Consider the following 27,090-nt stretch of genomic DNA (forward strand, 5'->3'; position numbering starts at 1 on the left):
ACGATACAGAAAGAATACTAGTGAGGTGATGAACGCACAGTGTTATTTTTATTTATTTCATATTAATGAAGATTTTTCTTAACGTAGAGGAATCTAGATCAATTAAAATATATAGAGAAGATTTTCCTTAATCTATAGCGAGATCATATAATGTAAGATCTGTAATTATTTATATTCAAACGTCAAGACACAATGTTAAGGAGAATACTTTTTGTCTGCCACGACACGCGTCTGATACGCTCTATGTCTGTAGTATAAATCAAAGGAATTAAATTAATTTAAGCGTAAAAATAGCGATCGAATAAACAAATAAAATGTAATTTCCCAATCTTATAAAAAATATTTTTGTTATATAACAAAATGTACCTACTCCATATATTTCTTGTCCCCCACATACCCATAATATATTTTATGAACAGAATTGAATACATAAACAGATATAAAAAGGCTCACAATAGTAAAATATATTTATATCTTTTGTCTATATTTATGGATCATAGAATATTCTATTTAAGTAGTATTCTTCATGCGTAGACAAAGTCGTGAGGAAAAGCTAGTTGAAACATAGAACCAGTATGGTTTAGAGGGCTATTGTACCCTTAGTACGAGTTTTTACGTTTGCTCAAAAACAGTTACCATTTACGTTTTCGCTTACTGCGCCCCATGGTTTAATATTTTGGAACTAAAATTTCGTAGTATACATTTTAAGATACGAAATAGTCAAACGTTAGATTTAATTTTATAAATACAACTAGTACATATATTTTTAAATTTTAATTTATTTATAACAGCGAAATGTTTTTCGTTTTTGAAACTAATACTGTGAAATTTTAGTTCCAATACTGCCCACGCGGGCGTTGTGTGAGCGAAAACGTAAACGGTGACGGTTTTCGAGCTAATGTAAAAACTGATAAGGGTACACAGTACATCTAGTTCTGGCGTGAAGAAGCTCTTGCGGTTCGTTGGAAGGATATGGATGCCGGCTGATTCACATATGAGGCATCTTAGATCCCTAGAGTGACGACGTAGGTGAAGGTGGCATTCAGAAGGTGGTAGAACCCTTTGTGGTTCGACACCGGCGGCATCACCGCCACACCTATATCTGCCTAATAACAGCAGTGTTAAGCGCTGCTGTGTTCTGGTTTGAAGGTTGTGGTAAGGGAGACATACTTTTTCGCGGCGTTCCAGCTTAGTCCTCACGGGTAGAGGCGCACCTGCGGTCGACCTCAGGTAGGGATATCTAATTCTATCTTGGGTTGATTACAGATGTCCATAGACGGCAGTAGCCATTTACTATCAGGTGGAGTGCATGCGCATCTGCTACCCCTATATGATAAAAAAAATGTGATAGGCTTGAGGTAGACTCCCTGTTCTATATTGAATTGACTACAGAAGTTTATGGGTTGACACCTTACCATGATTGCATGTTTGTTACTTCAACTAAAAAAAAGTTATTATTACAAATAATTGTAATAGCCCCATTTTCGTATATAATAGTAATATCCCTTTCTCTGACGGGGTATAAAATAGCCATGTTATTTCCGAAAAAGTTCTCGACCTTTGAAAATCCCTTTTTAGGGTTCCATACCCAAAAGGTAAAACGGGGCATCATTACGAAGCCTTCGCTATCTGTCTGCCTGTCTCAGGCTCTTGAACCGCAATGGGTAGACACTTGAAATTATTACAATGAATTTATTTCTATTTTATATGATGATGAGAATGTGAATTTTACAAAGTAAAAAAAATATTTTTATTTTATAGTTTTATTTATATTTATTCTGTTTATGTACGGTTTTAATGTTTTACTTAGTTTTCATATGCAGAAGTACTAATAACATTTACACATGAAATAAAATTGAATAGCCATCTAGGTTTGATGTAGAGTTAAATAAAATTAAAAATTAAAGTTATGTTCGTCGTTACAGACATAGTTTTCTTCTCTCAAATACCAAAATTAACTATTTTTCATACATTTTGAATCGAAAACACAACACATGGTGTAGGCGTGCGAAACATATAAAACTTATCATCATAATAAATATATTGTAATAAATTAAAAGGGAAATGTTTTACATCATAAATCACATTTCAAAGTGATTTTCAAAATATGATTACTCGAGGGTATTCAAATACCCTCCTGCAATCATAAGGAAACATTCAGAAAACGATCAGCGATAACACGGTTAAAAGGGGATGAAACTACTTGAAAATTGATTTATTTTCGGCGAATGCATCTCATCCGACCTTGAACGGCATAATTGAGTTTGTTCCCCTTACGATCGATGCGTTTTATTAACAAGAGGGTCTTTTGGGCACCACTAGCGTTTGTAGGGTTGATGTGAGATGTTTGAAATGGTAGGTTATTTAGTATTAATCGACGAGGTTAGGACTTGAATTGTAAGTAAGATTAATTTATAATATAAGTGTAGCAGACGAACATGCAGCCGCCCTGATGGTAAGTGGATATTGCCGCCCATGGATATCTGTAATGAACCCCAAATAATATAGTAAATATCTTACCAGAGGTCGGCCACGGACCATTGCAATGCTACTCTTGAGAATTAAGCTGAAACGTCTCGGAACAGTATGTGTCTCTTAGCCACACCTTTTAATTTTTGAAAAATTAAGCATTATCAGAGCTTGAGATTTGAACCTCAGCCCATTGAGAGTTCCAGTTTCACTTATTCAATTACTGTCTTCTGCGTGTTTTATCTATACATAGTGCGTAGTAAACCTACCCAATTTAGTAGTAGGCAATGCGCATGTGATCTTACATTATGCAACGCTTCACGAACTTTTTAATTCGGAAGATTGCTAACATCCATGTGTAATCATAAATTTGATCAAGACTAGTGAGAAATCCAGAAAAATACTATTAAAGTAACTAGTACATTTTACCAGATTTAAAGTGCAGACATAATCAGGTCTACTGTCTCGGGAGGGCGGAGGGTAATGTTTGTCTTTGTATGTGTGTGTTTGAACTTTGAAGTAGTGGTTGTGGTTGTGGACTCTCGATCGCTGGGTCCAAGTTTCAAATCCTAAGCAACTATTTTTTCGAAGTAATGTAGGTATTAGAAATCAATTATTACTTGCTTAAACGGTAAAATCTTTTCTATTTGCTGTTATAGCGGCCAGAATCATGAATATTATGTTAACATTTCAAGTGTCTAACCGTTACGGTTCAAGAGATAGAGCTGAGAAAGACGGACAGACAGCGAAGTTTTAGTAAGAGAGTTCGTTTTTCCTTTTACGTACAGAACCCTAAAAGCGAATTTTACAACAAAATACGCAGTAGTAATGTTTGAAACACGTCCCCATCATTTATTTGGGGCTGGTTAATTCTGTTTTTACCTTGCGTGTAGACACGTTACTACCAGGCGCGCAGATTATACGAGGAGGTGGGTGGGTATGTGTGAATTTACTGCGGCGCCCTACAGGCGGGTACTCGTACTAATTCCGTTAAAATTCTCCACGATGCTCGCTAGTAAGTAGCGGGGAGGCACCACCCTGGCTTGAGATGGTCGAACATGATCGTTCTGTTTTATGCACGCCCGTGACAGTCTGTGGTGAATGGTTATAGACTTAAGACCCTAAAAGTATAGTCTCTTTAGAAGAAAACAGAATACCGTGAATTACTTTTCGATTGAATGAATATTGCTTTTGTATATCTCACTCGCTTACACATTATAAAGAATGAACGAGAGGGAAATAGAAATGCCGGCATTTCATTTTACAATCGCTATTAAATCAAGTAGATACAAATAATAACTTGATTTTACGCAAACTGAATATTTGTGGCCTAAATAGTTCTTAAACTAAGAGCCGTGCCTAGCAGTGGAATGATACTGATATGATGATGATAAGGACATTTACGCATGGGATACATTTTTCAAAGTCAGACGTCAGTCTGTTTACGGCCTAAGTTAATTCGACTTCGCCACATTTCGCCTTGGCACGTGAAAAGCAACCGATGCTTTCGAGCGTAGCTTTTAGCTTAACTATATCTTAGTAAGATCTGCGTAAAGTCTTATGACTAACTGTGCTTACAAGAGACGTTCATTATAGTGCATCTGAGTTTCCAAGGAATTCTGGTGTATCTTCGATTTTATGTTATCTTGGTATGTAGTTACGGATCATAGTTTCCTATTTTCGAAAAAATAACGAAATAAATCAAATAGAAGCGAGATAGATTGAAATCTCGGCCGCTCAATCGGGGGGTCCGAGGTTCGACTCCCGGGGATTCTTGATTTTCCATAAGTTATGTGCGTATTCGAAATAAATTATTACTTGCTTAAACGACGAAGGTCAAACACCGTGAGGAAATTTGAAGTTCAAAAAGTAAAAGTACTAAAGTGTCTGTGAAGTCTACCTAGCGTGGCGGGCAATGGCTTAAGCCCAGCAATGGGACAGTAATAGGTTGACGGCGATGACGAATTTATGACGTTGTAAGAGACATGTTTACATTGTAATTTGAGAGGTAGAGCCATTATGGCTTGACTGGGGAGTTATAGTCCGTGCCAAACTACTAGTCCGCTCTGAAGGTGAGCAGGTGTAGTCAGTCATACAATCTGCTATGGCGACGCGGTTCATTTCTATATTCAGAGTGGACTAGCAGTGTTACGCGGATTATACCACCGCCATACTCACTTCTAGTGTGAAGCAGTCTTGCGTTTTGGTGGAAGAGTGTGGATGTGAGGTGACTTACATATATGACGGCCATCTCTGTCCGTAGTAGTCGCAACGTATCAGCCGTTGGCATCAGGTAGAATCTGTTTCATGCGGAGTTGGTCACGGCACTAGTGGTCACTTACCATCAAATGGACTGCAAGCTCGTTCACTACTCTAATTTTATAACAAATCTCCCCACAGTTTTACAGATAGTATCATGTCCAGCGGTAGGATATAAAAAGGATTGCAGAGTTAAATAAGTAAAGTCGCGTGCAAAAGTTCGCAGTGAAATATAAATAAGGTTAGAAAAACAACTATGAATTATATTCTTGTGTTTTTATAATCTTTCTGGTTTTTGAAAATTATTTCAGCTTTTACGTTACTTTTACTTATAGCCCTTACAGCCCTTTTGCAAATTACGTAAAGATTTATTTTACTTTTTTTAATTTAAAATAGCCTAGGTCGGTTAACCCTCTCGTGATTGCCTATTCGTGACTATAGCCAGCGACGGGTGGTCTAGGGTTACGGTTATGGTGCCCTTAAAAAATATACTTTTAAGTATTATAACGGTTTCACACGAAGTAAGTTATAGTGCTTATGTGTGAAAACTTAGTATATGAATTGGATTAGTAGAAAATTAATGTTGGGTTTAGGAGTTACAAAGTTTATTAAAAATATCCGAAGAACACATCATCAACCCATTATTGTCCCACTACTACGTTCCACGACTCTGCGGTCAAGTGCGAATTAATAGATTTTAACAAGTAATTTAATTAAAAAATCAAAAACCCGACTGCACTAAACAGGCTGAAGTAGAATTTCCAAAAACGGTGAAATAGGCGTTTCATTATTTTTAAATACAAAGTTTCATAGTAGGTATCTGCTTCAAAATCAAAAGATGTTCAAACAATATTATCCTATTTTATCCTCGTAGTGCGAAATTACGCTATATAAATAACCTATGAATATTTCCTTTGTTTTGATACCCTACTCGATAGGTTTGGTATTTTTTTAAAACGTGTTATTTCGCAAAAAAAAAAAAACAATTTATGATCTATAAAAGATCTATCCGGTGATTATATTACCTCGTTAGGGGTAGAATTTCGTTATTTTTATCGAACATGCCTGATACAACATTTTATAGTGTTTGCTTCAAAATTGACGGTTGTTCAAATTAACTTTTAAGCCTTATTTTACCCTCTACGGGGTTGATTTTTCGGAAGGGGATAGATAGGTGTGTCCTTGTTCCTATCCAGAAAGCCAAATACAAAATTTTATAGTAGTTGCATCAAAATTAAAGGATTTCAAGAAAACAGGGTTTCTCTATTTTACCCTCTTAGGGGTGGAATTTCCAAAAGGCCTTTCTTAGTACTTATTTACGCTATATAGTAAGCGTATGTGCAAAATTTCAGAACCCTAAGTTGAACAGTTTTGGATGTACGTTGATTTCTGAAAAATGAAAAAGTCATTTAATTAATCAGTCACTCAGTCATCTTGCTGTTTTATATATATAGAAATATGTTTTTATAATCTACGTTTAATTTACTTTCATTTGATACCCCATTCGATAGGTTCGGATACTTTTTTTTGGAATATGTTACTATTTCGCGCCAAAAATTCGCCCTTTTTGTTTTTTTTTTCTAACACCTATCTAAGGACACTCGGGTCATTGAGACGAATATAAGGACACCTTAACTGTCGAAATTTATCCAGCCGTTTGTAAGATCGGATCAAATAAAGAAAGACAAACATACAAGATACGCGCGAAAAACATAACCCTTCCTTGGCAGTCGGGTAAAAAGATTGGAGAATTTTCTTAAAACCTTCAAACGTATAAATAAATAGCTAATAATCCTTACTAATATTATAAATCCGAAAGTAACTCTGTCTGTCTGTCTGTCTGTCTGGTTGTCTCTTCTTCACGCCTAAACCACTAAAGCAATTTTAATGAAATTTTGTACAAAGATAGTCTGATACCCGAGAAAGGACATAGGATAGTTTTTATCCCGGAATTCCCACGGGAACTAGGGATGGCGATCTAAGATCGATTTATCGGAGAATCGATCTTTTGGACCAAACAAATCGATTATTTTAATCGATATTAGTAAGGATTGAATCGTAAACTATGCATTTGATAAGTGATGATCTTTAGCAAAGTTGTTGTCCACGAGGCCACGAAGGTTTTGACCAATTTTGGCCAGATGGCGCCACTGCCATTCCAATGAAGGTACGAATTTTCAGTTTTATGTATGTTAGTATGTCATATTATTTTCCTTTCGCGGGCGAAGCCGCGGGCAAAAACTAGTGAAAATATATATAAAAAACATTGTCGGTGCATATTTCGAAATTACAGACAGACATTACCTACCTACTTAACATACTTAAGTACCAGGATATCATAAGTCACAAGACAGACCGCGGCGCTGCCAGCACGCATTATGTGGGGTTGAGTTGTGCCAAGGCAAGGGTCTCCGGCTAAGACCGTCTCGGTACTTGGGTACAAAGAAGCACAGCTAGTAGGCAATGCAGATCGGTGAAAATGGTTACTCTCATTTAAGTTTTTTGTCTCTTTCAAACTCTAAATATTGTGTATTTGGGACTTCGATCACTAATAAGTAGTGATCGAAGATTTGGGAACCCGTTTCAAAAATTATGTCGTATGTTATTAAAAAAAAAGGTCTCCGGCATGTTTTTAAATCGATGTTAACAGTCAGACTGACGGCGTAACGTTTCCTCTGTAGTAGGGAAGCGCGCGTGCCTTGCCACTTGTGGTCACCCATCCAATTCCCGACACACAACTTTGTAGCTACACAAACCGTGGGATTTTAATATTTATTATTTTCCCTTTGTCTCATTATTCCATAACTATAACATACGAAAATATTAAAACTACCAGGCAACCATAAGTCTCAAAAGGGCCAACATTAGCAGCGGCCGTGGCATGGCCAGCGCACATTATTATGGGGTTGAGATGTGTCTAGGGATCTCTGGTAACGTTGAGATGGGTACACGGAAACTAATAGCTTATAACAGTGGAGGTGGCATTACATGGATGTGATATTAAGTAAACGCTGCTATGCAGAAATACGAGTATTACAGCAGCTATTGTATACTTTTTTTATGTTCTGACGTATTTTAAGAACAGTCTTCATTGAAATTAAATGTGTTTCTCTAGGACGATAATAGATGGCGTTGTATCTGCTCATAAGCTATTTCAATAAATATTGGAATTCAAAATGCCGGCAATACGATTTTCTAGTTTCAATGTGAAATAATTCAAGTGTGGATTGGTACTTCACACAACTTTTTAAGAGAACTTTTTAACTACTACTAGGCGTGTAGGTTTAAACACAATGATGTCCGTCACCGTTTAAGCACATGATAATTAATTTCGAATATGCACATAACTCTGCAGAGTAACTTATGCACTCGAATACAACGTACCTTTTCCTTTTTTTCAAATATACAATATTTCCATTACAGTTACGTTTTTTTTAAATCTATTCACATCTTCAATGTGAGCGTAAGCACACACATTGCATTTTTATTTTTACACACACACACATATACAAAAGTAACAAAAACTAGCATAGAAACAGCATATAAAATGCCCTATCCACCCCTATCGACCTACGCATTGTCCCAAGCCTCACCCGTACCGACGCAGTAATGATTTACGCACCCTTAAAACATTTATTGGAGCCCAGGAACTCATCCCAGCGAGTCCCCGGCCGGATTACTTATCCCGCCTAGATTATTATGTTGTTCCGAAGTTATGTTAGCCTACCATATATTTTTTTTTATTTTAAGAAAAATAATTTTGAGAACTGACGTTTGCTATTGACATTTCAATGTCAAGTTTTGTTTTTTTTTATATAGTATTTTACGGCCTTGGCTTCTTGCTTTTCAGCCTAACTTTATTTGTCAAGTTTTACTTTTCTATTATTGCCATAGAGGATAGAATTCCATCTTTGGTTTTTAAACAATAATTTGAAAAGTGATTTTGTATGACAGGATTATTTCGATCAGTCAAATAGAATTAATAATGTTGATTATTAATTTTGTTACACTGGATCATGTGACATTTCGTTTAATCGAATAAAATGATGCCAATATTCATAATTTTCTATTTGATCAATAAAATCGAACCGAAAACTCAAATCAATCGAATACAAAGAAAACTAACCAATAAAACTTTATGCTGCGTCTGAAGTTTGCCAGACCGGCACAGATTCAAATGTGTGGTTAGAGCGTTTGACTTGGTTTGTGTAGGTTTGTTAGCTATTTCAGCATAGCTTGTCGAATTCTTACTTAGCTATATTAAGTACATTACACATTCGTCGTATTATACTATATACAAATCTCCTTGATCCTCAATTGGTTATTGCTACAAAAAACGCAATTTAGTGTAATGTAAGTGTACCCTATACATTATCCTGTCCAGTCTCTAGTTTGATGGACAGAGGTGAAACTTTTCCAGGGTTGGGCCCCACGTCCGCCGGCTGGGTTACTATTAAATAATCATTTCGGACCGCTGTACCGTGCCTACTATTTACTCCTGCAAATTAATACGTCCCGTGTTATGCTGCCCTAGTAATTTAAACTAAAATTTAAGGGTATGGGTGTCTAAAATGGTGGTTTAATGTCAATGAATTCTCCTTATTTTAGGCAAAACATTAGATAGATAGATAGATAGATAGATTAGATTGGTTACATTACCGGTATACACAAATTTTAAAACTCCATACTCCATAACAAAAGTGAATCTTTGAGAATTTTTACACCGAAACTATTTTTCTTCTCTAAAATTATCACTGTGAAATTTACTCTATGTGACCATCATAGAGTCTAAATACCGTTCTTTGCGAATGTGGAGCGTTCATCTATTTGATAGTCAATGGCGACCTTGAATCTTCAAGGTGACACATACTTCTGTTGCTATTTTCGTGATGCTGGGTATTTGCCCATATTTTTATGTCAAGATATACTAACGGCTTATAAGGATTTATGTTAAGTTGTCACTGCTGTCTATGGATATATGTTGTCGTTAATCTGTCCCTCTATTGGGCACGGGTCTCCTATCAGAGTGAAAAGGGGTCTAGGCTGTAGTCCACGGTGCTGGCCAAATGCAAATTGTTAGACTTCAGACTCCCTTGAGAACGTTTTTAAGGGTGTCGATTTTCCTTAACCGTTAAAAAAGTGATAATTAATTTCTAATTTGCACATAACTTTGAAAAATCGTACAGGACAGTGAATCGAAACAAAAACCCCTACATTGAGACGCCGAATTTGAAACCGGGCTGTCAGTACCTTTTGATATTTGTAGCTACTAGACCTTTTAGAATTAAATAACAATCCCACTATAGGTTCTTATCTTCCAATGTTGGGATGATCGCATGGGATTATCTTCAGAATTGGGAAGGTTTGAAAGATACTCCACCAAGTCGATTAAATGTACAAACAAGCTAATAAAAGCGTGGTAAAAAATGTAGACACATAAAAAATCCGTAGTAATATTTTTTACAACTTTCAAAAGAGTTACTCACGTTTCGCTCCAACGTTAAGTAATCACTCGCAATTATAACTCCTTTAAATTGGAGAACGCATTTGGAAAACTACCAACAAAAACTTCAGTACAATCTAATAACCACCCCGGTTGGTACTAAGGATCGTAAGCGGCAGCTTACACCCCACCCGCCTACCCAAGGGGCCAGGGTGGGAAGCCCCTTAATTATTGTCACATGTATTATTTTCATATCAACGCTCTTACGAATTCTTTTGATGGTTATCTATAGTGCTTCGATTTTATGATCACCTGGTACTTGGTATGTATATCAATAACTACTAAAACCTTTAAAATGACTGTTTTAATAACTTATTTATTATGTTTTAATAACTTTGCTTAATTATTTTTAGACTAAATGTTTTGATTAAAACTATTTTTGATTTATGTTCCAAAAAGAGCGAGGGGGGTATGATTACATTACTAAAATAATTATATTAAGAACCTCCCACTTTTTTACACGTACAAAACAAGAACAATGTAAAAAAAATCTTTATTCATTAGCGTATTTTTAAATATTCTCAATTAAAATTAACAAAAAAAATGCTTATGGTCGAATTTCATGCATTGAGCGAACTACTAGTAAGAAGAATAAATATAACAGAATTTCAATATTAATTTAGACCATTACTTACATGAAATAATTCTGCACCGGATAAATATATTACGCTAAATACTGTGAAAACATTTAGTTGTTACGAAATGAGAATAGATTTATGTGTAGCGTTGACACTTTGACAGTATTGAGGCTCTTCCACGTCTAAACGCAAGTAAAATTGACGTTTAAACAAAAACTTGAGCACAATCCAATCACTACTCGAGTCGTTCGAGGACACAAGGCTTCAGCCCTCCTTTCGCCCCGAGGGACAAGCAGGAAGCCTCTTAATTATTGTCACATATGAATTATTTTGATATCGACGCGCGACCTTACACGCTCGTTAGCGATCCCTTCGGATTTCTTTCTAGGAACGCTTGTATTGCTTCGATTTCATGTTACCCTGGTAGGTATTTACGATCATAGTTTCCTATTTTCGAAAAAATACCGAAAGTATCGTGTAGAGAGAGAAACGAGAATAAAACTGCCGCTCAATCGGAGAGTCCAATGTTTGAATCCCAGGCATTCTTGATTTTCGATAGGTTTTGTGCGTATTAGAAATTAATTTACACTTGCTGTAACGATGATTTAACACATCGTGAGGAAACCTGCTGGTCTAACACTTCTTAAAAAAAGAACTCCCTAATTGGCCAGCGTAATCCATAAGGATTTAAAGGTACAGTTTTAACGAAGATTCACGTCGAACAGACTTCTAATAAGCAAACATTTTTCATACGCATAATCTTGTGAACTTAAAGTACGCTCTTTGCACACTGATTTATATTTTATGAACATAAACGCATTCTATAATAAGACCAATAATTCGTACTTTTTATGTATGTACTTAATGAAATACATCTGATATTATACGATGTTACATGAACATTGCAGGATGTAATTAGGATAGAAGTTTTAACTGAGGTCCATCACATTTAGGTATATTGCTGCTCCTCAGGACTAAGTTGGGACGTCCCGTATTCGATTGGACTGATGTTGACAAAGTTTTTTTGTATTATGCTTGCAACCAACACCGTACCAACTAGCGAAAATCCATCCAACTCCCGACCTCGCCCAACATTGTTTAATTTTGTTAGGTGACTTAAACACAAGCCTCAGGATTATATGCACTTCAATGTGGCTTTGAATGGAAAGCCTTAGATTTTTGTCTATGAGTGTATGTGGCTTTGAATGGAAAGCCTTAATTTTTTCTATGAGTGTGTGTGACTATGAATGGAATTATTTTTGTCTATGACAACCGCTCGCAGACAGGCGCGCAGGCGTTACCAAACATTCATCCAATTAGGGCGTACCCAACCCGTCAACGAACGCAATAATCCCGGCGGGCACTTCGCACACGTGATAGTACCAACTTTAATTTTCCAAATTCACCTGGCGTTTATGTAATTCGCCCCCACCACATGTGGCCCCTTGCGGGGAGTCTAATGTAAGGTCGGGGGAGGCAGCGACGCTCACGAAAAGGAAAGGGTGGTGCCGAGCAATTTTTTTCTGATTTTTTCCCCTCCGCCCTTTTTTCCCCGATAATACCCTAATGGTCGCTCGCTTCCTTTTCGGCGGATTTTTTCGCCGGCGAAGATCGAGACGTATTTTTTACTCCTCGTAATTTCCTCGTTTTCCACTGAAATGAAAAATAAACGCCCGATTCTTCTATTGACACGTGATTCCTGTGGCCGGACGCTACGGAGATTGCCTCTTGCTTTCGCATTCATTAAAAACAATTGCTACTTTGTTGACAGCCACTTGTGGGGAATGTTTACGATTTAAGAACTATGTTTATTGTATGTAGCAAAATACTGAAGTTATCAATATAGCGTCTATTTGTTATATCTAAATAATTAATTCTCTAAACTCATGCTTATCTACTCATCAATAAAAAGCGCGCTGACCTTGAAAATTTTATTTCCGAGTTTTTGTTGCGAAAATATGTGTTTTGTATAAATTGATTAACTCGTTTTATATTGATATAAACGTTATTTAATTGCATATACATAACATATTTTTAACATACAAAATAAAATGATTTTCAATTATCATATTATTATTACGTAATACGATTTTTGAAAATTAACGTTCCGACAAATAGTCTACAAATTTGACAAGCGACTTACGTAGGCGCCATACGTTTTATTTCACCTACAATAAATTTAGTCCTGCATAATGCATGCAACGAAAAAAAGTTAGGGAAAATGGAGAAAAATCCGGGAATTCTCGCCCCCACAGCGGGGATCCTTGGGTGGCACCTACCAGGCGATCAGGGGCGCACAGGAGGTAAGGGCGCGCCCAGACACGCCTCAATATATTTTTAGTTTGTCGATTTTAACGTATGAAATATGTATGTTGTTATAAACATAATAGAAAGTTTAATTCATATGTAGCAATATAATCGAATCTTTATCGTGTCTTTTCATAAAAGATAAGTAATGAATTACATTTCTTCCCGAGAGTACACTAGAATTCTCTCACAGATATATCATGTCTAAGAATCCGTATTGGTAATGGTGATAGACAGATTTACTTTTCCGAGGTGTTTCAGCTTAGTCCTCAGGGATAGCGGCGCCCCTGTGACCGACCTCAGGTAGAAATATCTAATCTGAAATACTATCTGGGGTTGAATACAGATAACCATGGGCGGCAGTAGCCACTTAAAATCAGGTGGACAGCATGCTTGTCTGCTAATCCTATATTACAAAAAAAAGTTACTGCTGACTATTTCTAGCATGAAGTAGTTCTTGTGTTTCGGTGGAAGAGCATAGATGCTTAAATATGAGGCGACCATCATAGGTGGCAATACATCTAGCATCAGTGACCGCTTACCATTAGACGAACTGCATGCTTATTTGCTACATCAATCGTATAAGATCTTGCATATGTGTAAATGACTAAAAACTTATATACAGCTTATAACCTATCGTTATTATTTTTTTTAACATAGAAGTAGCAGACGAGCATGCAGTCCACCTGATGGTAAGTGGCTACTGCCGCCCATGGACATCTGTAATCAACACCAGATAGGATTAGAAATTCCTACCTGAGGTCGGCCACAGATGCGCCGCTACCTCTGAGGACTAAGCTGGAATGCCTCGGAAAAGTATGTCTCCTTAACCACACCCTTCAAAATGGAACACAGCAGCGCCTAACACTGCTGTTATTAGGCAGAAATAGGTGTGGCGGTGGTGCCACCGGAGTCGAACCACAAAAGGTTCTACTACCTTCACAACTTCACGTAAAGTTTCGTAAAATCTATTTAGCGAATTCGCTACAAAATCCGGCACGAACGGCAAAGGGCGAATAACCCTATATTTGCTGACGCCCTTAGAACGTCCGCTGCTAAGATTAATACGGCACCGTTGGTCCGACCGACGCCGCAGCCGTCATTAAAAATACTGGGGACGGCTACCCGTCCTATGGCATTACGTACTATCTTTATCTTTACGAAAACTGAAATAATTTGTACCTAATACACGTACAAACTTTATTAGTTACTATTTTAGTACTATGGTATAACGTACGTACTAACTAGAACTAAAATAATATGTCCCTAATACTTACTTTACAAGTTTTTTTTCGTAATATAGGAGTAGTAGATGAGCAGTCCACCTGATATATCATTGGTCATCAGTGGCCACTGCCACCTATAGACATCTGTAATTAACCCCAGATAGGATTAGATATTCCCACTTGTGGTCGGCCACAGATTCGTCGCTACTCCTGAACACCAAGCTGGAACGCCTCGGTAGAGTATATTTCCATTTCCACACCACATCTATTTCTACCTATAGTCTGATTCATAATTAGGTGTCCAAAATGTAAACAAAGAAATGTCACTGTCAAAATTAACAAGAAACACAAACTTTAACAAACTCAACAAAAAACGAAAATTTAACAAATATACACAATTTAACAAACGCATTATGTAAACGAGAAAACATTATAGTTTGATCACAATCACGAAAATGAATAATATCAGTTACGAAACTAAAAATGACAGCACAAGAAATGTCTTGGATTCCGATTGTGTTACCATTATCACATTTTTATTTTCTACCATAAACTTTGTTTTTTATTATTATTACTGTATGGAACGAAATTGAGGTGATATAAATATTAGAAAATGTGAATTAATCTTAGTTTATTTAGATTATTATTTTATTATTGTTGTATTACTTTAATATCGACAAAAATAAAAAACTACCATTTCTAACGTATTTTCTTGATAGGTCAACACCTTTGTTTACATTTTGGACACCTAATTATGAATCATGCTATAATAACAGCAGTGTTAGGCGCCGCTGTGTTCTGGTTTGAAGGGTGTGGTAAGGGAGACAGACTTTTCCGAGGCGTTCCAGCTTAGTCCTCAAGGGTAGCGGCGCATCTGAGGCCGACCTCAGGTAGGAATAACTAATCCTATCTGGGGTTGATTACAGATGTCCATGGGCGGCAGTAGCCACTTATCATCAGGTGGACTGTATGCTGGTCTGCTACTCCTATATTATAAAAAAAAAACATACCACCTTACTTTTTTCGTCCTATAGTATTAATGTACTATCTTTACGAAAAGTAAAATAATTTGTACCTAATCCTAACTTTATATATTACTTTTTTAATAATAAAGAGTGGCCGACGAACAGTGCTCCTAATAGACGCTAAGTGGCTACTAGCGCCCATGAACATTGGTTCGGATGGCACATTGACTAGAGCAACCCCAGATTGGTGCAGATATTTTAGATTCTAACATGACGTCCAAGCTGGAATGTCTTGGAAAAGATGTCCTCGTTGTCGCACAAAAGACAATTACTACTACGATTACTATAGTTGTCTCTAGTTTAGTCTTATTCTTTTTAGATTTATTCTTAATGTATTTATGTCGATTGGTTCGTGTAGCATAATTTAAAAAAATATGTTGAATTTTTAAATTTTTCGTATCGTGCAGTCCAAATGATTAGTGGTAGACCTCAATCCTTTGAGACATTTTTAAGATTTTTTAAGATATGCAGATTTCTTCAAGACATTAAGGTGTCTGTTTTTAATATTGAAATAACCGCTTTTTACTACATGCATAATATATATACGGTATGTACACCAAAATATTTTTTTTAATCTTTGTCTGTTTGTCTGTCTGTTTGTTCTGGCTTATCTCTGAAATGGCTGGACCGATTTTGACGGGACTTTTATTGGCAAGTAGCTGATATAATAAGGAGTAACTTAGGCGACTTATATTTTAGAACTAGCTGTGCCTCTGTTTCTATTTAACGCGGGTGAAACCGCGTGGCACAGCTAGTTAGAAACTAGCTGTGCCACGGACGTAATTGAAAAATCAAGGGTCTGAAATTTGAACCTCGGACCCCTCGATCGAGTGGCCACCTTTCTACCAATAGTTATCACTACTTTTTACTTTATCACTGACAAATTCTACGAGTATCTCTTTATAATACGTTATAAACAGCATGTAATGTGTAATTCCATTAAGCTTATTAAGCTGAATGATTTATCTTAGCTCAATGTGCAGCATAACAGCCCTAGTTATGAATCTAGGTTCATTTAGGTCCTTAGTTTTACGATCATTTATTATATTCATTACATTTATTATATAGATACATTTTGTTGTTTTGTTAACATTTTATTGCGTATTACGGAAATAGTAAACTATGTTGGGATATATTTCATGGATTCATTATATTTGTATCGCTATTTGTATTTGAATATCTTCGTCATTTAAAAAAAATAGATAAGTAAAGTAAATTGCATTTTTAAATATTAGAAGGTAATGTCTGAGTTGATGATTGACATTGAAGGTTATATTTGTGGCATAATTTAGGGTCGTTACATGCTTGTGACAGTTATAAATAATTTATGTGAAGCATTTTTTAAAATACAATGAATGCGGGCTTCATGGTCAATCATATTTCCATTTGTCTGCCCAGCAAATTTTTTCACTGGCACGACATAGATGGCGCTCTTTCATCTCTTTGAGTAATTTCAAATGTGTCCAAAAGAAATGCTTTGTTTGAAATTGGCTCTAGATTTTTTGATTTGAATTCGTAAATTCTTACAATACAATGGGGTTATAGGTTATAGATTTTAAAAAAAATTGGTAATAATCCAGAAATAATTGCGGGTTCAGTCCCCGACCAGTCACATATCTGAATGAGGAATTTGGATATCTGTGCTAGGGTTCGTTATTGGAGTATTAATCTTTGTGTGTTCAAGGTACCCAAGTATTCACGACACAAGGAATCCCCATGTTGTGTAGTAAAGAAAGATCTATATAAGAAAAATGTAGCACGTATATTTTAGAAAGTATTTTTAGGAATACAACCTGAGCTTCTTACTAAGGCTTTATTAAATTAAACAGCCGTCCATGGTTCATTATCGTAGCGCTACGTCGTAGCTGTCTACGAGCATTAACAAACTTCACCAGTGGGCCACATTTTAACATGCTACGAAAACCGTAGCACGCCCTACTTTCAACTCTAACTCGTGGGAATTAGGTTTGGACTGCAGTGCAGATAGTCTACGGAGTAGATTGGTTGGCTGACCAAATAGTTGCTACTTTCTCAAGGCAACTATACTCAAGTATAGTGTATGTAATTAAATTGTAGTTTTTTTATTATTTTTAATTATAGCTGCCCAAATTTCAGATTGATTGATGTGGTATTTTTAAGTAAGCTAGAAATGGAACGGTTCATGGTAGCTCAATATGATTAATGTGGAGCTACCACCGCCACATACATGTCTGTCATGTGAAGCAGGTCTACATTTCGGTGCAAAGGTGTTGATGGCGTTTGAATATAAGGCGACTATCTTAGTCCGCAGTAATCGGCTAGAGGTAGACTCTGTTCTGTTCTGTATCGAGTTGGTCACAGTTGGACCTACCATCAAGTGGACTGTAAGGTGCTTTGTTACTCGAATTTTGTAACAAAAATAATTAAACTCGGTAATTAGAAAATAAAATTACGTTAGGTTTCCTTTAAAACAAAATCATTTTTACAATTAGTGATTTAAAATTTATACCAAATCAAGTGTAGATAGTATAAGTAAGTCAGATCTGACGTCTATTATAAACATGATATCTGATTTTACAAAATATGATAAAAAAACATTGCGTTTTGGCAAAAAATGTCCAGTTAATATTCAGTTGGATAAATAGTACAAAAAGACCAACCAAAGAACTTTTGTGGCGATAAAACGTACCAGGAGAACAGCGGGCAACGACACGTCGAACGGTTCTAAGCAAGCCCGGTTATTATTTCTTAGCGAACCCCCCTGGCCCCCTGGTGCGCGTGTGAGCTAACAACCAAGCAGTTTGCAGCAAAAAGTACACCCCCTTACGCTTTTAAACCTCAAGCGTCCAAGTACGGGGAATATGAAATTTTCGAAATGATAAAGCCGGTAAATAATAACTGCTAGTACGCCGGGCACGGCCGTCTAAACGTACTAACTGCAGAAAAAGTTATATTTTTTTAATAGTTTTTCAATTAAATTGTACTTATTGTTTTTTTTTCATCCAAATTGATTAATTTATGCTACAAATTTGAGAGATTGAAATTAAATGTTAGTGATGATTTGTGTTGAAAATCAGTGAATCTTTTTATAAGTGCGTATATGGTAGGATTCAATTCCTTTGTAATAATAGACAAGATACGAATAACAGGTCCTCCGATTTTTAAATAATGTTATATGTTTTGTATTTAGCTGTGAAAGAAAATATCGTGAGAAAATCCTGCAAAGATAAGGGACGAAAACGTAGTATAACGTGGGTTTCAAAGGGTTGCATATCTCTAAATGTTATGTTAATCGAATAATCTTCACGTGGCTAACTGTCGTGATAATTTCGACAAGAAAACTGAACCTGAAATTGTAACTGTGTGATAAGATAGCAATGAATTCTGAATTATAATCCTTCTTATTTATTTATTTCATATTTTTGAAATACTTTAAGTTAAGTATTACAAAGTGAGAGTGCCTAATTCTCTGCCAATCAACTACTTAATAATATAATCCATAGGTTATCATCAATATAAAAAAGAACAAACGAAAAATAAATTATAAGCGGCATTTTTGCTGACGGTACCAGGGGCAGCGGCGGGGTTCGTGTGTCTGCTTTCACATTACCCACTCGCAACGCAAGGCGGGTCGAACACCCCAGGCACCCGCTGCGCTCCTGGTGCCTACCCCACTTTTTATTTCTTCCTGCCGTCGAAAGTAATCAATTTGCGACTTAATTAATTAAGAAAAAGCTTTGTCGCGTTCTGAGTAAGCTCAAATGAGCGTTCGTTTTGAGGCCGTTTTAAAAGTTTCAGCGTATATAAGCGTAATTGGTAATTTTAAAACTAACTTGAAACTTATTTGGTTTTGGTAATAATACTATTACGTAAGAATTATAATCGCGCTGGGAATTTAAATTAAGAATAACATTATCTTTTATATCTTTCTCAATCTATACGTTTACGTGGAAGTATGGTCGACATCTCTTCAGCCATTTCTACGATTATTTCGTACACACAACAATTACATTAACTTTTTTTTTACTTTTTGTACTGTCCAAATAGATATGTAATAGCGTAATTGGGTGAGCGGAGATACATACAAAGACACAAAGATTAGACCCAGAATCAATACATCATTTCGATGCAAAGCTGAACGGGAATTGAACCCAGAATACTGCGGCAGACCGATATAATGCCTGCGCTAGAGGCTCCTCATTAACATTATGGAAATTTATTTAGTACCTTATTGACAATTTAAACATTAAAGACATTTAATAATATATATAGGCTGCTTCATTTCCATGTCTCACACCGCATTTTCTTATGGATTATTTATTTTATTACTAGCTGACCCGGCAAACGTTGTGTTGCCATATAAATAAAAAAATGTTAAGAATGAACAACCCTTATCCCTTAGGGGTATGAAAAATAGACAGTAGCCGATTCTCAGACCTACTGAATATGCATATAAAATTTGGTGCAAATCGGTAAAGCCGTTTCGGGGGAGTATGGTAGCTAACACTGTGACACGAGAATTGGCTACTTGACACTTTTTGGGAAACTGTTTTAATGAATTCATATATGTATTATATATGCCTTTCATTGATCATTTTTTCGAAAAAAGGGCTATTTATTAATAAAAAACATATTTTTATTATGATAAACGGAACGTTACGCCAAAACAGGCGGTCAAGTGTCATTTCGTAGCGTGACGTCAACACATTGAAAATATAGAAATAAACTTCGACGCTACACATACTTCAGGGGAAATCTTGGGAATTATTTAACTTTTATTAGTACAATTGCAAGAATGTCAAATTACAAGGCGTGTGCAGTGACCATGTGTTCAAGTACGATCGCTAAATATCCTAACAAATTTGCTTATACAAGTTCCTAAACCCAAATCTCATAAACGTTAAAGAACTTGCAGATTCTTATATGTTTAAATCCTCTGTTTGCAAGCAATGACATTTTGTACTATCTATGTAAGAGAAGTATTATTGAAAAAAAGGAATAAATTTAGTAACTCTCGAGTGATTCGTCAATTCCAAATCATTGGAACTTGGAACGGGACGTAATCAAAACAAAACAGCAAGTGGAAGTATTCATATATTTAATATATTATATAGATGTCTATGATAATTCTATTTTAAGGGCCCATTCTGTAATTAATAGGACACAATTAAAATATTTCATGACTGTGTTATTATTGATGGTACATGTGCACTGATTAAGTTACAGGACTGTATAATTAAAAATACATGATTTGCTAATATTAGTATTTTATTAACCGATTTCTTTGTTTAGTTGGTTTATATGGCTCTATTAGTGAGTACACACAGTAGAACTTTTGTATATATTTATCATATGTTACAGTTACGATAATTACTACAGATCACCTAAGCTAAATTTTTGTGTTGCTTGCGTGTCTGCTTTTCTTCATTACTAAAATTATTTTCCGTAACAAATGGATATATATTTTTATCACTGTCATTTTCAGAATTAAATTGCAATGCAATAATAGGAACTGTATGGTCACTTTTCTTCCTTCATCTTGTTGGGTAGGTTACGCAAGTAAAGAAGTACTATTTCCCGTGTACTTTACTTTATGTATTTCAGACTGGTGCCCACTTTCGAAACTTTTGGCTCCTCACTTCTTCTAGGCAGGACAGTCATCACATTTTCATTTTCATTGATGTACCTTGTGTTCAGGACAACTTTTACTTTTCATGAAACACAAACTTGCCTTCCTCTTAAACTGCACATACTCTATAACGTCGTCACTATACGATTGTCGGGAAGATCTGTAAATATAAATATAACCAATTAATAACCTTAAAACAGTTCACATAAGAATATAAGTATATTTAAAAAGATCTTAATAATCACTTGAAGACAACCTTTCTTCTGTCTGAAGTCAGTTAAGAAATGTTTTAATTGTCCGATATGATTAAATGTAAATATAAAGAATGTTTTACTTACGTTGTTTATTTGATATTTCCATAGGTTATCTCACGGAAGTTTTTGTATCCATTTTGATTTATTGCACTGCATATATGGAGATTCTTTAAGGAGGTTCACGCTATCAGCTTTAATATAGTATGGCAAATTCAACCAACTCTAACAGCAAACGATTTAATTATTATTTGTTTGTCTTGTTTGGTTTTGACTTTTGGATGTGGTGACGTCACATGACATTTGAGGCAGCACTGTCGCCGTTTTGGGATTTAAAATCCACAGATAAAAAATCGAAAATTTCTTTTTAATAATTAAAATACTTGAACGTATTAAAAAATAAACGAAATACTGCATAATTTATGTTTACTTATAAGCTATCATATCCAACATATTTCATATTTTATTGTTATAACTGTCAAGTACCCAATTGTGTATATAAGATAAATAGTACATAATAATATAAATTAGAAAAACATCATTGTATTTTTACAAATAAGCCCTTCATAAACAGTTCTAATGGTAAATTACGTATAATGTGACCCAGTTTGAAGCTAATGTCGGCTCGCGACTTTCCTTTAGTTTTGTTCGACCCTATACCGTTATCTAGTTAGAGCGACGAGGGTGCGAAGGGTCTAAGGGTCTACCTACATATAAAATAGGGCCAGCTTAATTTTTAGGTACGTTTCTTATCTATTGAAGGTTCTTTGGTGGGTGTTGGAAATGAGCATGAAGTTCTTATATTAAGGGATAGCCCTTAGGAAAGAAATCGGTGTAGCTAGACAAAATCACCTAGGAAGTAAATATAAAAAAAAACTTGTCGTTCTTCGATTTCCTTTTTATCTTATCGTGTGATCAGAGAAAGATGAAAAAGGTATTCCAACTTAGTCCTGAAGGAACGTATCTGTAACCGACCATGAATACAATTCTATCTGGGATTGATTACAGTATTTTTCGTGGTAGTAACTATGTATTTACTATCAGTGAATTGGGTGTTCATTTGTTCATTAAAAACACACACAATAATTTGAAAGAAAGTGTTCAATTTGTCCTTTTTTTCTTTTTTTTTCTTTTTGTTATATATTTTTTTTACAACATTAGTTTTTTTCCACAAGAAAGATCACTATTATAAAACGTCATTTAACGTTTTTTATTCCACTAAAACATTTTTCTATTTGAATTTATGTGACATTGAATGAAACGTCACAAATAAATAGATAATAGTAAAACAGTTCGTAGAGAAAAAGAATAAATTAAAATAAACTTTTTCTTTACATACATATGTCTTTACTGCTATTTATTAACTGAAAAATATTTACAATTATAATTAAACTTACAGAAAATTTAAAATAATAATTTAAATTTGTCCTTTATTACGCATATTCTACGCTAATACTATTACAAGAGATAACTATAAATATTTATATCAATAACGCAAAATTTGAGAAACAGAACAATTTTGCAGAATAATTCATATAAAAGATAACGTTTCCTTTAGTTTCGTTTCATGCCGTTATCTAGTTAGGAGGGTACAAGGGTGTAGGGTCCAAGGGCCGAGGGTTCCAGCATCGCGTGCGTCGCCCACCACTATTTATAAATGTTTGCTGATAAGGCTAGTGTTGTACTGTCGTAGAGAAGCGATGGAAAATATTTTATTAAAGCAAATAAATTATTATAAGGTCTTCTAGCTACTGAATGAATCTTACGCCCGGTATATTCAATCTATGCATTTTGCCATTTATAAATTATGAAAAATGACATGTCTAATATGAAGACATTATCAAATGTCGATCTTTGGTATAGTTCACCTCTCTCACGAAGTCCGTTCGGGTTCCATAGGTGTCTTCGTAAAACGCTAGCTAAGCTTCGTGATAAACGCTAGCTATGATACTTTGGCCCTGAAACAAAAACAAAATGAGTAATTTATTAGACAATATCCCTATAAAGCCTAATACCCTTCTTGCTGATAAAAGTATATCAAGTTGTCACTAGTTTTGTTTGTTGGGTTTTTCTGTTAATTTAGCACATCATTAACACAATTTAGTTTAAAAGCTCTTCTGAAAAGTTACATATCTACAAATATTTTTAATTCTATCGTTTTATCTCAGACGTGTACCTAACAGGGTAGTGAGGGATTGTATTCTCGCTCACTGGAACCAATTAGCCCACATATGATCTCGGTAATAACTTTTTTCCTAATATTTCTTCTACAAGATATTGTGGCGTAGGCATCGCTCGGGGTGCTTTCCGCTGATTTTTTTATCATCCCTGTAACGTTGGAGGAAAAAGTAGGCACATGAAAATAAGACAATGATAATGTTGGTCGGTTAAAACGAAAGTTTAATATTTTTTTTATAAATCTTAAGGTCAGAATTGACGGATGCTGAATGGTGTTCTACGCTTAATGATGAAGTATCGCAATTAATAAAATATTCTATTGTTACTTTTATAAAAAATTAAAAAATGGCAAAGCAATTCTAACTTCCTTCAGAAAGTCCATACAGCGTGATTAACCGCCGTCTTCTTCAGGTTATTAGTCCATCGTTGGAGAATAACCGGTACTCCGTATATCCAGACTTTCGAGGACTTTTCTACCCCGTCAGTTATCTGTCCCATGTACAATTGTGCGAGTCCATTGCCATTTCAATTTGACAATTTATGTCAAGACAATCTACTTGATGTGAACCGGATAGTATAAAATTTTGCTACATCAAAAAACTCGAATGCCTCACTAATATGTTCCATTGTTAACGTGGAAATATTAACATAAATGATATGCACTCCTTGTTATATTTTAAGTATCTAGTTATAAGTACACCTGTAGAGACCTTACAGTAGGCAACAAAATAGTTTTTTTTTTAATATGTAACCTAACGATAAGACAGACGGGCTACCTGATGGAAAGCAGTCACCGTCGCCTATGGACATTTGCAACACCAGAGGAGTCGCCAATGCATCGCCGGCTTTGAAGGAGAGCTCTTTTTACACCCCTCTTGAAGAGCCCCATGTCATAGTCCTGAGGGAATACCTCAGGAGGAAGTTCAGTACATTTAGTACAATACCTTAAGTACATTTAGGTAGTCTATTTATAATGTGATAGAAAAACAAAACCTATGTGAGCGAAACACGCGTCACATAGCAAGTTGCGTGCAGACCGCCACCAGCCTGGCGTTTGTTCCACGCTTTTTGTGATTTATTGTAAACGCTACTTACACTTACAAGTGTAGAGGACCTCGTAATCAACTATAATACCATAAGCTCCTTCTGAGCGTGAACGGAGTTATGTATGGAAAATAGGAGGAAATCTCTATGGTAAGGGGCTACTGCTGTCAATGGAATGTAATCAACTCCAGATAAGATTAGATTCCTACATGAGGTCGGCCACAGATGTGCCACTGTCCTTGAGGGCTATGCTGGAATCCCTCAGAAAAGTCTCTCTATGCCTCAGAAAACTATGTCTCCTTGACCACATCTTTCAAATTAGAACACAGTAGCGCTTAACACTGCTGTTATTAGGCAGAAATAAGAACTCCCATTGATTTGGTGACGTCTGGCTTTTTGGTTACTATTCATATAATTAAGGTCTACTTGTACTAGGATCGCATAATAGCTATGCGCTTGAGTGTATTGAATCATTACTTACAAGGAAAACTGCGTCCCAGAGACAGTGCCTACAAGGGACAGATGTTTATCGTACCAGGATAGCAGGAACGCGGAGGCAACAAACTTCTTTGTTTACGGGCGGCTCAGCTCTTAGGTATGTTTAGGCCCCGAGGGTCGGTACCCATATTGGACATTTTGTATAAGTGTGGGTCTCGATCCCTTGCCAAATCCCTTTCGGGAAGGGACCGAAAGGTCCGACCGTGCCGGCGTTCCAAATTTGCGGATTTTTAAGGTGAAATTTATAAGGGACGACCCAGACGTACCCCGGTCACAGTAGACCGGTTATTACATTTTTAACGGATTTTACATATGACTAGATGTGGAGGGTTGCTAAATTAAGTAAACCCTTTTTAAAACATATACATACCTATATCAAAAGTAACTTTGCGTTTTAATAGAGTTTAAGGTCTAGTGCTCATTTTATAACGTTTTATCTTTGTTCTGATGTTTACGTATGATTGTTTTGGTGCATTTGTCATAGGAATTTATAGAAATGAATAATATGTTACTTGACAAATATACCACTAAGTCTACTTACAAGTTTATTTTCAAGTACATTCAAACGTTAGTTTTACGCAAATAAGCAATTTTGGAGCAGGTAGCTTAAGCTAATTTAACCAAAAAATATCTACAGATTAAACGTAAAATAAAAATGTATAAAATACGTATATGGGCCATGGGCGGCACTGCAGATACCTATCCTCCTTACAATTAAGTTAAACATCACATAATTGTACCCTTAGTATGAGTTTTTACAAAAAAGACTGTTATTATTTTTGTTTACGTATTTCCCATGCTATCCCAATCAGGTCTGGTACAGTCCGCTAGGGGCGCTGATTGGAAATGTATAGGCAAATACGTAAACAAATACCAAAACAGTAATTTTTGTAAGAACGTAAAAACTCATACTAAGGGTACTGATTTAAATAATAATACATAATGATAAATTTTATTAAGTACTATTACCAATCTATAATTTATACTTATATTTTGACTATCAAACCCCGAACTAGGGCTGGATAGTGCAAACATTGCATCTTGCGCCTATCACCGCCAGAGGGCGTCTTAACCATAAACGTTAATTTGAATCCATAAATGGTTATAATATTTATGTTCGGAATACGATCCTCAGATACATTCAACATCCTAAGCAAACACGAATAGCTCCGTTTATGTATAGAATGGACCAACGACACCTTGCGATTTGAATTTGGAATGTAAAGACAATATCGACTGTTCGAAATTTAAATAAATTCGTGAATCGTTTTTTTTTATTTCATAAAACCTGCGTGATTGATGTGTGAGATGTGATTTGGATACTTTATTTCATAATTGGACGAACCGCGCGGGTTACCATATCAGTCTCACTCACACGGGGTTCCGGGATCGATTCCCGGCCAGATAGATAGATAAATAATGAATTTAGAATTGTGTTTCGTGTCTGGGTGTTTGTGATTTCGTCTTTGTATGTCTCCATGACACTGGAAATATCCTTGTTTTTTATATTTGAGCCTAACGATGAAGTAGACGTGCTACCTGATGGAAAGTAGTCAACGTCACCTATGGACTATGAAGGAGAGCTCTTTTTGCACTTTTTTTGAAGAGCCCCATGTCATAGCGTTTCGGGAATACAGGAGAAAGTTCATTCTACATCTTGCACGTTCGTGGAAAGAACGTCCATACGATACTAGTTTATGCTATGATTAGCTATTATTAGCTATGATTGTAGAAATTGTATCTGCAATAGAAAATTATGCATATTGTATTTAGACGATTAAACTTTTTTCCTATAAATTAAGTCTACTTGTCTACTGACTCTGTGATTGTCGCGGCACATTATAATTGTTACTTTTAAAACATCTTTTAACCTGTATTATCTTTTACAGGTAAGAATCTTTTGAATACTGCGGCAATTCTGTTTTCTACGTATTGGGTAAGTGAGACTATCATGTATTCTTATTGATTTCATTAATTGATTGATATTTTGCGATTCGCACCTAAGGGTTGATTTATAAAACTCTTAAGCCACACAAAATGTTTGTTAGATGTTACCTAAGAAAGTACCTTAAAAGCTGAAATTATTTTTTTTTTATTTCGATAGCTTCCCCACGTTTTCGACGGCAGGTCATTTTAAATGAGAT

At 35.7% G+C, this 27,090-nt stretch overlaps 1 protein-coding gene across 6 annotated transcripts in view; it reads left to right on the top strand.

Moving 5' to 3' along the window:
• Positions 1-27,090, top strand: part of LOC140756616 (nucleolar protein 4) — a 229,168-nt gene that overhangs the window by 116,686 nt on the left and 85,392 nt on the right. The gene's annotated exons all lie outside the window — the stretch shown is intronic.

Source organism: Epargyreus clarus, unplaced genomic scaffold (genome assembly GCF_041222505.1).
Source record: "Epargyreus clarus isolate Ecla_fem2 unplaced genomic scaffold, WU_Ecla_fem_2.2 ptg000035l, whole genome shotgun sequence".
NCBI classification, from domain to species: domain Eukaryota; kingdom Metazoa; phylum Arthropoda; class Insecta; order Lepidoptera; family Hesperiidae; genus Epargyreus; species Epargyreus clarus.